The sequence below is a fragment of the Somniosus microcephalus genome, chromosome 19, assembly GCF_052327205.1.
Source record: "Somniosus microcephalus isolate GS21.2 chromosome 19, FLI_Smic_1.0, whole genome shotgun sequence".
In the NCBI taxonomy this organism is placed as follows: domain Eukaryota; kingdom Metazoa; phylum Chordata; class Chondrichthyes; order Squaliformes; family Somniosidae; genus Somniosus; species Somniosus microcephalus.
The window spans coordinates 67052116-67063044 of record NC_141005.1 but is presented as its reverse complement, the minus strand read 5'-3'; positions in this window follow the sequence as shown (position 1 = coordinate 67063044).

Here is a 10929-nt window from a genome sequence, read left to right as displayed (position 1 = left end):
CTTCTTGACCAGTCTCCTATGCGGGACTTTGTCAAAAGCTTTACTGAAATCCATGTAAACCACATCCACAGCATTTCCCTCATCCACACACCTAGTCACCCCCTCGAAAAATTCAATCAGATTGGTCAGACATGATTTACCCTTGACAAAGCCATGCTGACTATCCCCGATTAATCCTTGCCTCTCCAAGTGGAGACTAATTTTGTCCCTCAGAATTTTTTCCAATAATTTCCCTACCACAGATGTTAGGCTCACTGGCCTGTAATTCCCTGGTTTATCCCTGCTACCCTTCTTGAATAATGGTACTAGGTTAGCTGTTCTCCAGTCCTCTGATACATCCCCTGTGGCCAGAGAGGTTCTGAAAATTTGTGTTAGAGCCCCTGCAATCTCCTCCTTTGCCTCACACAACAGCCTGGGATACATCTCGTCCGGGCCTGGGGATTTATCCACTTTTTGGCCTGCTAAAACCGCTAGTACCTCCTCCCTCTCGATGCTAATATGTTCAAGTATATCACAGTCCCCTTGCCCGATTTCTATGTCTACATCGTCTTTCTCCATAGTGAACACAGATGCAAAAAATTCATTTAAAACCCCGCCTACATCATCTGGCTCTACACACAGATTGCCACTTTGGTCCCTAATGGGCCCTACCCTTTCCCTGGTTATCCTCTTGCCCTTAATATACTTATAAAACATCTTAGGATTTTCCTTTATTTTGCTCGCCAGTGTTATTTCATGCCCCTCCTCGCCCTCCTAATTTCTTTTTTAAGTATGCCCCTGCACTTTTTATACTCCTCTAGGGCTTCCTCCGTCTTTAGTCTTTTGTAACTGCCAAAAGCCCCCCTTTTTTTCCTAATGCATTTTTGTATATCCCTTGTCATCCAAGGTTCCCTTTGCTTGTTAGTCCCACCCTTGACTTTTACAGGAACATGTTGGCGTTGTACTCTCTCTATTTCCTTCTGAAAGTCTCCCACTGCTTTGATGTAGATTTTCCTATAAGTAGCTGCTCCCAGTCCACTTTGGCCAGATCCTGCCTTATCATGTTAAAATCGGCCTTTCCCCAATTTAGAACCCTTATTTCCGGGCCGTCTTTGTCTTTTTCCATGACCACCTTTAATCTCACCGAATTATGGTCACTGTCGCCAAAATGCTCTCCTACTGACACTTCCACCACTTGCCCGGCTACATGCCCTAGAATTAGGTCCAGTACCGCCCCCTCTCTTGTAGGACTTTCTACACGTTGGCTCAAAAAGCTCTCCTGGATGCACTTTAAGAATTCTGCACCCTCTAAGCCTTTCACACTCTGACTATCCCAATTAATATTGGGGAAGTTGAAATCCCCCACTATTATTACCCTATTATTTTCGCACTTCTCTGAGATTTGCCTACATATCTGTTCCTCTATCTCCCCCTGACTGTTCGGGGGCCTATAGTACACTCCCAGCAAAGTGCTTGCCCCCTTTTTGTTTTTAAGTTCTACCCATATGGCCTCATTAGAGGAACCTGCTAATATATCATCCCTCCTTACAGCAGTAATTGATTCCTTAATTAATATTGCAACACCCCCTCCCCTTTTACACCCCCTTCTGTCTCGCCTGAAGATTCTATACCCCGGAATATTGAGCTGCCAGTCCTGACCCTCCCTCAACCATGTCTCCGTGATAGCAACAATATCATACTCCCATGTGTTCAGCAACAACTTCAGTTCATCCACCTTATTTGCAAGACTCCTTGCATTAAAATAAATGCCTTCCAGCCTTGCCATATTCCCTTTTGCCTTCATATATTTGCTCTGCCTTCCCAGCTGACTTGTTTTTTCCTCCGTATTTGGCTGTAAATCACCCCCTAGTATAGTTCCACTCTGTATCCCATCCCCCTGCCAGGTTAGACCTTTCGTCAGAACTAGCCATCGACCTGAAACGTGAACTCTGTTCCTATCTTCACAGATGTTGCCTGACCTGCTGAGTATCTCCAGCATTTTCTGTTTTTATTTCAGATTTCCAGCATCTGCAGTATTTTCTTTTTGTTCCAAAGTCTATTGCTCCTTTGATATATTGAAACAATTCCTCGGTGGGCTATTGATCACAAATTAGTTTTCCTGTACATTTGTGTTGATTGTATTGGCTGCACTTGAGTAATCCTTCATTTCCTGTTCATAAATTTAACCAAATTATCGGGGGCTAAATCGGTTTCTGTAACGCAGATTCATCCTGTTATTCTGCGGTATTAAGTGCATTCTTTTATCCATCTCAATGTTCCAGGGCTAGCAACGCCATGACTGTTCTCACTCCACAGGCCTTACTAAAGCGTACTTAAGAGCAGGCACAAAAAAGTCCGTATCATAAAGTCCATAATTTTTCGGTCCCTCCTCAGTGAATGTGAGATATAGAACATTCAATTGAAACGTTGAACCTCACAAATTTGAACGGGAATAGTGCTCATCACAGACACGCAAGTTAATCAGAGATTAGACCTTCTCATTACCTAAAGCTCAAATCACCGTGACATTTACGCAAAGGTGTTCAAGTACTATAATTGAGAATAAAAAAATTGCAATCATAACACGCTATATAATACGAAAGAGCGGCATGATGATTGCCACCAAGGATGCTGTCCCATATTCCAAACAACCTCCCACTTTCATGCTAATGAAGGACTGATTTTCCCTTTTCCATGTCGGCATTAGTTGCTGCATATGTACCAAATGTTCTTGTGAAGCCCTACTCCTCCCTATTATAGTTCATAGGCTTAGGAACAAAGGAGAAATGGGGTGCTCAAATTTCACAATTGTCTTTAAAGTCTCAGCTTGCAGGGAAACGTGTACTTGGATTATTTGGGAATTGTTCCTCTGAATTAAAAACACAGGCTGATAACGCGCTCTGCAGTACTTTGCTTCTGTAAATTTAACTATAGTATATGAATTGAATCTTAAAGTAAGTGATTATTTTGCATAAAATAATTTCCCTTACTATTTCTCAATCTCACTCTCTAACAGCCATCCCACCCCCGCGTTATTGTGGAATACCTAAGGTCCACACCTCACCTTGTTAGCATCACATCTCTATCAGAAGCCATTTGCTCGTCCAGTCTAAGTACAATCTGATTAATATTATACCTCATACTACTGCCAAATAAAATAATAATACATTATACAGAAAGCTGCAGTTAAAACTAAGCTACCCCCCCCACCATATAAAATCATATTATTAAGAAATCGTCCCTTAAACTTAAAAGATCCCCCCAGCTCTCCTTTTAAAAGTTCCACCTGATAAATAATTCTGAATAAGTACTCTTTCTCCCTGGCCCTCATTTATACCAATTTCTGTGTTAACTCAAGGGAACCTAACACTACATTTTACAATTCCAATTCATACGTCCTTCTCTACTGATAACTATTAATGTGTTTAACTCTATTTTGATATTTTCGGTAATTTGTTCTGAAGAATTTTGGATTTTCAATATGAATTTTTACGTTCTTTAAGAGCAGCGTTTGGTTCAACAGAACATGGAACATGGAACAGATAGAGTTGGCTTTTCAAGACGGTATTCTGGGAAGCTTGACCAAGTTCAAAAGATTCTGCGATGACACTTTCGCAGATATTAGGTTTGAGGTGAAAGATAAGACAGCTACCTAGCGAAGCCTTGAAAATCTGTGGGAATCGTATAATAGCAGCCATTCTAAAGTGAAAGGACGACTCAGACCAGAGACAGACAAACCAAACTACAAAAGATGTCAACTGAGAATTAGCCCCTCAGTCTTCCGAAGCCGAATAATTTGACCAGTCTGAGTTTCCATTTGTACGACTGACCATTACGGTGTCCTTTTGGCCACAATACTGAAATAAGAGCCACCACAAGGCAAATATTCCAACCCAGATTTATACATCTATCCATCCAACATTACATCAAAAAATCAACTAATCACCCTTGTGCGTTCCTTTAGTGTCTGTCTGGTGTGCATATTTGCCTGTCCTAGTGCGCCTACGCAGTGCTACCCCATTGGCTGCAGCATGGCTAGTGGAAAGCTTCTGCCTTTCAGTGCAGGTGATGGCAGATAGGCCAGCAGGACGACCTCGAGGAGCTCTGGGCCTAGTAGCCCCGGCTTCTAAATGAACCAGCATTGGTGGCAGCCTTCTGGGATTGGGTTATAAGGAAACAGCAAGGGCACTGGCAATGGTGGGAGTACAAATGCTGTCATCCTGGGAGCAGAGAGCAGGGTCGACCTCCACATATCCATTGGCGCTCCCCCAGAGCAGCGCCTTAGAAATCCTAGTAATCTAATGGAGTAGAAATGTCTGGACTTCTCTGACAACCTACAAGCCCCCTTCAACACTGGTAAACCCAGCCATGATGGCAGCTGTCGGTTCTTGCGTGGCAGCAAGCTGATCTTGCATGACTATGCACTGAGCTTCCATTGAAGCACTCAGACGTTGTGTGGGACTTCTGCTTGTGCTGCAATGGAAGCTGAGACTTCAGCCATCAGGCACAGCATGATGGTTGGGATCACAAGTGCATTAATGGATATGCTCATCCCTTCCACGCTGGAAAGGTTGGGCTCCAAGCTCTGCCCAAAGCCCTGTGCAAGGTTAGAGCTGGACACCTGCATGCTCCTTAACATTGCATTCGGGCTTTCTGGCCGGTCTGCTAATGATCAAAACATTTCATTGTGCATACCCATCATCCTTCTTCTGTAGGCCGCCCAATCGAAGTCTTCATATGAGTCATGTGCAGCAGAACTCGTGGGCGACCTTACCCTCTGGGTAGCTGGCACCTGCACTATCCTTTGCCACTGCCTAGGCTGCGGCTCACTCGTGCCCGGTGTCTCACCACGTGCAGATCCCACATTTAACCTATGCTCGAAATTATGCAGCATGTCACTATCTGAGCTGATGGCTGGGAGTGTGAAATGGAGTGACGATGTTTCTTCTGCTTCACTCTCCTCTCCCTCTTCTTTTTGTGCCACTGGCTGGGGAAGCTGGATTTCTGGATTTCTACAAATCAGAAAGGCACAAGAGTACGGTTGTGGTGAGGGGAGGGGGGAAACAATAAGTGCATGCTTACACCATGTCCATATTATAAATCAGAAGTGATTGCAGGATGATTTAAAAGTGTGATGTAATAAGGAGGATAACATACAACTGGCATCTTGTATGCTTTCAGCTCCGCCGCTGGGCAGAGGCTCAGCCATGCCCCTGTCAAGAATGGCCATCACCATCTCTTATATTGGGGTGAGAACATGCAGGTGAGCCTGTGCCCCACTGATTAAATTCTGCTGGCGACGAATATGTGCCACATTTTCTTGAAAGGGAAAGGGAAGTTTGTCAGTGAGCGTGGTCTGATGTGTTTGGGTGATATGTCTGCCATGGTTGAATAGCTGACAGTGTTCTCACGCTGTGAGTTGTGGATGTGAGGCTTGCAGCACTGCTAGGTTTTGTGGCTGAGGTGAAGACATGAATGTGAAGTGTTAGTTGTGCTTTGTAGAGATTGTTGGTAGGTAAGTGATGGGGTGTGGTGCATTAAGCATTATTGAGGTTAGTCGGATATGGTATTTGAAGATGAATTCACTATTCTTGACCACTTTCTGAGTTGATTTCATTTCTTCCTGCACCGAGTCCAGGTCCTCAGCACAACAATGCTGACATTCACCATTGTGGCTATCTGCTCTCATGGCAGTCTGGTCTGATGCCTTAAGGGGTTCGAGCCCCCCAGGAAAGAGGACCTCTTTCCTGGAGTTGACCCTCTGGACCAAGGGCTCCAGCGCTACATTGGAGGACCTAGTTGCACGCTGTTGTGCCATCATGATAACTTTCCACTCCACTTCCCAGCCATTTCAATCACCTGTTGCAGGCAGAAAAAACTCCCTTGAAGAGGTGCAGACTGCCTTTAAGTAGTGCAGGCCAATGTCAATTGAAACTAGCCTCGCAGGAATTGGGCTGCTTGCTGAGCATTCAGCCACTCAGCAGCGCGTTCTGTGCTGGGCTGAATGCTACGATCATGTTAATCAGCAGGTGGCACTAAGTTTGCATGCTGCCTGCAGTCCTCTGAACAGGCGGGGTTTGATTATGCATCACAAGCGCCTTGCTTGTTTGCGGGTGTAATCCAATTTTTAGGCCAAAATGTACACCCGCACCCCACCACCCCCCAACCCGCAATCGCACCATTCCACTTTACTACGCCTCGTCTTTACTGCCCATGTGCCACACCAGCAGAGAACGACTAGTACTACCTGTTAATTTATTATATATAAATTATCTATATATATAAAAGGATTGTTCTGTCTGTCTGTCTGTCTGTCTATCTGTCTGTCTGTCTGTCTGTCCATACACTCTAAAGTTATAGAGCGTACCTACACGTGCGTTACATCAAAAGGAAGCTTACGATTCTGGAACGGTCATAAGCATATTTATGTTTTGGCGAGACAAAAATTGCGCCCGTGGTATCCAAAAAACGTTCAAAATTCTGCTCATTATCCACTCAATAGCATAGAGTGACAGCATAGAGTGACATTAAGGTCGACCAATCGTACGGTCGAGCGACCAGACGGTCGACCAATTGGGCGTGGCTGGGGCGGGTTCATCGCCCATGTGGGCGGGCCCTCCTAGAGTCGAGTGACAGGACGATTGACCAATCCTACGCTTCGGTGACATGACGGTCGACCAATCGGTGCGTGTGTGGGCGGGCCTAATCGTTTTGAACCGAGATGAGTGTCAGCCATCTTGATTCGTAAGTTTATTTTTTTTCCCACTTTCTGTACATGTACAGGGGGTTTTATGCAGCACAAATTCAGTTCTTCGGAGCCCAACTAGCTCATTATATTATTTGCGTGCAATAAATGAGTCCAGTATGTCAATTTTTTCTCGAGGTCTGAAGCCTGCAGGCCTCAGGCCTCAAGCCTTGAAGCCTGGGCATCTGTTTGGCAGCATATCTTCTAACTTTATATCTTCTTTGCTTAAAAAAAATTCGCCTTTTGTAGTTAGGAGGGATTCTTTTTAAAAAAATACAAATTTCCGATGTTGTACTTTGTAGCTCCTTTTTTTAAAAATAAAGAAATTTTGCAGTTTAAGAAAAAAGACATTTTGCCTGCTTCCAACCGACATGACAAAATGGCCTCCGGCTTCTTCACCCTCCCTGAAGGCTGGCCAGCAGCTTTTTATTCTTTACTCCACCCGCCCCCCCCGCCCCCATACCCGTTGCTCGTGCGTCCACTGACTCAGGCCGGGAGCACGGGGTCTCCTGGGTGGTTGCGCCCGCAGCGCCATATCACGAGCGGCGCTGGAGGGAGAGGAGGGAGGGTACCCATTGCCGGGAGCATGGAGTCTCCTGGGCGGTTGCGTCCACAGCACGATATCACGAGCGGCACCGGAGGGAGAAGGCCGGGGAGGGAGAGGGCCGGGGAGGGAGGGGGCCGGGGAGGGGAAGGGCTGGAAAGACTGAGGGGTGGGTGGGGGCCCCACAAGAATGTGTACTGAGCCCCCTCCTCTACTCCCTCTTCACCCACGACTGTGTGGCTGTTCATGGTTCCAACACCATCATCAAGTTTGCGGATGGTACCACAGTAGTAGGCCAGCTCACTAACAACGATGAGTCAGCCTACAGGGAGGAGGTCCAGCATCTCGTGAAGTGGTGCGCCGATAACAACCTGGCCCTTAACATCAAGAAAACCAAAGAAATCATTGTGGACTTCAGGAAGTCTAAAGGTGGAAGTCACACCCCTATCCACATCCATGGGGCTGTGGTGGAAAGTGTGGACAGCTTCAAGTTCCTCGGAGTCCACATCATGGAAGACCTCTCCTGGTCCCTCAATACCTCCTCTCTGGTGAAGAAGACCCAGCAGCGCCTATATTTCCCAAGGAGGCTGAAGGGATGTAACCTGTCACCCCTGATCCTCTCTAACTTTTACCGCTGCACAAGAGAGAGCATCCTGACGAACTGTATCACAGTATGGTATGGCAGCTGTAGCTACTGTGACCGGAAAGCCCTGCAGCGGGTAGTCAAAACTGCCCAATGCATTACCGGCACCCGGCTACCGACCATAGAGCACATATACCAGAAACACTGTTTACGGAGGTCACGGACCATCATCAAAGACCCTACCCACCTCAGCCACAGTCTGTTCGCCCTCCTGCCATCTGGGAGATGCTACAGATGCATTCACACCCGAACGACCAGATTTAGGAACAGTTTCTTTCCCAGGGCTGTCATCCTACTGAACTCCACAAATAAACTCTAAAGCCTGCACATCTGCCAATGCACTTTATTATGGTTATGTTTATGTTAATGTATTACAAGCCAAATGAATGTTGAATGTTTAAATGTCTTAATCTAAATGTACACTCTCGGGAGCTGCAAGCCTACATTTCGTTGTACTGCACTTGTGCACTAACAATGACAATAAAGTTGATTATGATTATGATTATGATTATGAGAGGGAGGGAGGGAAGGAGTGAGGGGTGGGAGAGGGAGGTAGGGAGAAAGTGAAAGGGAGCGGATTAAATACGTGGGGTTATGGGGATAGGGCTTGTGTGGGATGGCTGTCGGTGTAGGGACCGGGTGCTAGGGTTTGGATGATCAGCCATGATCTCGTTGAATGGCAGAGCAGGCTCGAAGGGCCGAATGGCCTACTCCTGCTCCTATCTTCTATGTTTCTATGTTTCTATGAGTGAGAGGAGGGGTGGGAGAGGGAGGGAGGGAGAAAGTGAAAGGGAGTGAGTGAGGGGAGGGGAGAGGGGGAGGGAAGGAGAAAATGAAGGGGAGGGAGAAGAGAGGAGGAGGGAGAAGAGAGGAGGAGGGAGGACATCAATGCCCGAGCTCAGACGTTTAGCTAAGGGCAGAGAGACAGAGACTCACCTCAGATGGTGTCCACCGGGGCTGCGCAGAGTCTCCATCTCCTCACACAACACACACCCTCTCTCCCCTCCCCCTCCTCCCTCCCCCCCTCCCCCTCCCCCTCTCCTCCCCTCCCTTCCCCCTCTCCCCCTCCCTTCCCCCTCTCCCCCTGTCCCTCTCCCCCCCAGCTCTCCCCCCTCCCCCTCCCACCTCCCCTTCCCCCTCCCCCCCTCCTCTCCCCTGCCCCCACCCTCCTCCCCCCTCCCCCCTCCCTCCCCCTCCCCCTCCCCCTCCCCCCTGCTCCCCCCTCCCCCCTCCCCCCTGTTGCTCTCTCCCTCCCCCCCGTCGCTCTCTCTCTTCCCCCCAGTCGCTCTCTCTCTCTTATCCAACAACAACATTCCCTCGAAAAAGCCTCGGCACCGCCGGGCACTCCAGCTAGTATGAAATATAATCACATAATATATCAAAAGTAACACTGGATAGAAGTATTATAGTTCCACTTATGGATTTAAGACAAGCAGAATTGATAACATGAGACACCAGACTCCACTACAATGTTATGACTCACACGGGGTAATTTTGACTTCAGACGGTGGTGTAAAGCTCGCGAAATCGGCTCGGCCACCCACTAAACATTTTCCCAATTGTCGGTCTATTGAAATCAAATGCAATAGCAAAATGAGTGCCAACATCTCACGTTCACGTGCTGTTAGCGTCCTTCTGACCAATTTTGTACCTCATTCCAATAGCGCAGATATATCAGGCATATGTACAAAAATATGCACGCAAGATCGTCAGAATCATCTCCCGGTGCTACGTGCTCCGAAAGAATTTATAGCAAAATATTTCATCCGCCAGGTTCTTTCCATCAGAGAGCTCCAGTACACAATGCGTAATATTAGCATGTGAGACCATGGTCCCAAAATGATTTTCTTAGGTGCACGTTTCAGGTGGAATATTTATTTGCCTTCTCACTTGGTACCTAAAATGCTCACGAATATTATGATATAAGTTAGGAAAGTGTTATCAGTTATATCAGGACTATGAGACTGCACAGAAAAATATGTAATTTAAATGAAAAATGTTACGGATTGGGTCAAATTGGATACCAAGAACAGTATAAGGTAAATTATTCTTAATTATCTTTTAAAAAATAAATCAAAATATGCAGAATCAACAAAACACGAATACCATCCCTCACCTTCCTGCTAGATTGTGATTAAATTGACAGAAAGTAAGACTCTGGCAGCTTCTGATTGGCATCAAGGTGTAGCCTGATTTGCATAAATAAGAAGCATGTCGCAACACCTCTTTGATGCGCTATCAATTACTCATAAAAGACTGAGAGTTAAGAGAGTAACTAAAGGCTTTTATTAGCAAAGAACAGAGCATGCCTCTCGTGGTTGACTGGGTTCCAAGAAGGCAGGGGGCTGCAGGTCAATCACCTTTATACCTGGGCCTGTGTGGGTGGAGCCAGCCGAGACATGTTGAGGCATGCATAGGTACAACAGTGTGTAAAAACAACAACAACAACAACAACAACAGTGGTTTACCACATTCACCCCTTGTTTAAAATTGAGTCCGGCAGGGTGAAGTGTACTAAAGGTTCATGTAAGTAAGTCTATCAGGTGGCCTTGTATGCCGTCCTGATCGTCGTGGTGGCGACGGTGATGGTGCAGCATCCAACGTTGAGTCTGGCGTCTCATTGAGTGGTTGGGTGGTCAATGACGAGTCCTGGGGCTGCAGCATGCCGTCTAGCGGGGTTGGGTTGTGGGTAGTGGTGGATGGCAATGGTAGTGTTTCAGGGGCACCCAAAGGTGCGAGATCTCGTGTGGGGGCTGTGTCCTCCCGCCCGTCCGGGTACGCTACGTAAGCGTACTGGGGGTAGGCGTGGGTAGTGGTGGATGGCGAGGGGGGTGTTTTGGGAGCACCCAAAGGTGCGAGGTCTCATATGGAGACTGTGCCTTCCGCCCGTGCGGGTACACCACGTAAGCATACTGAGGGTTGGCATGGAGGAGGCTCACCCTCTCGACCAGGGGATCCGTCTTATGGGACCTCACGTGCTTCCGCAGTAGGACGGGTCCTGGAGAAGTCAGCCATGTC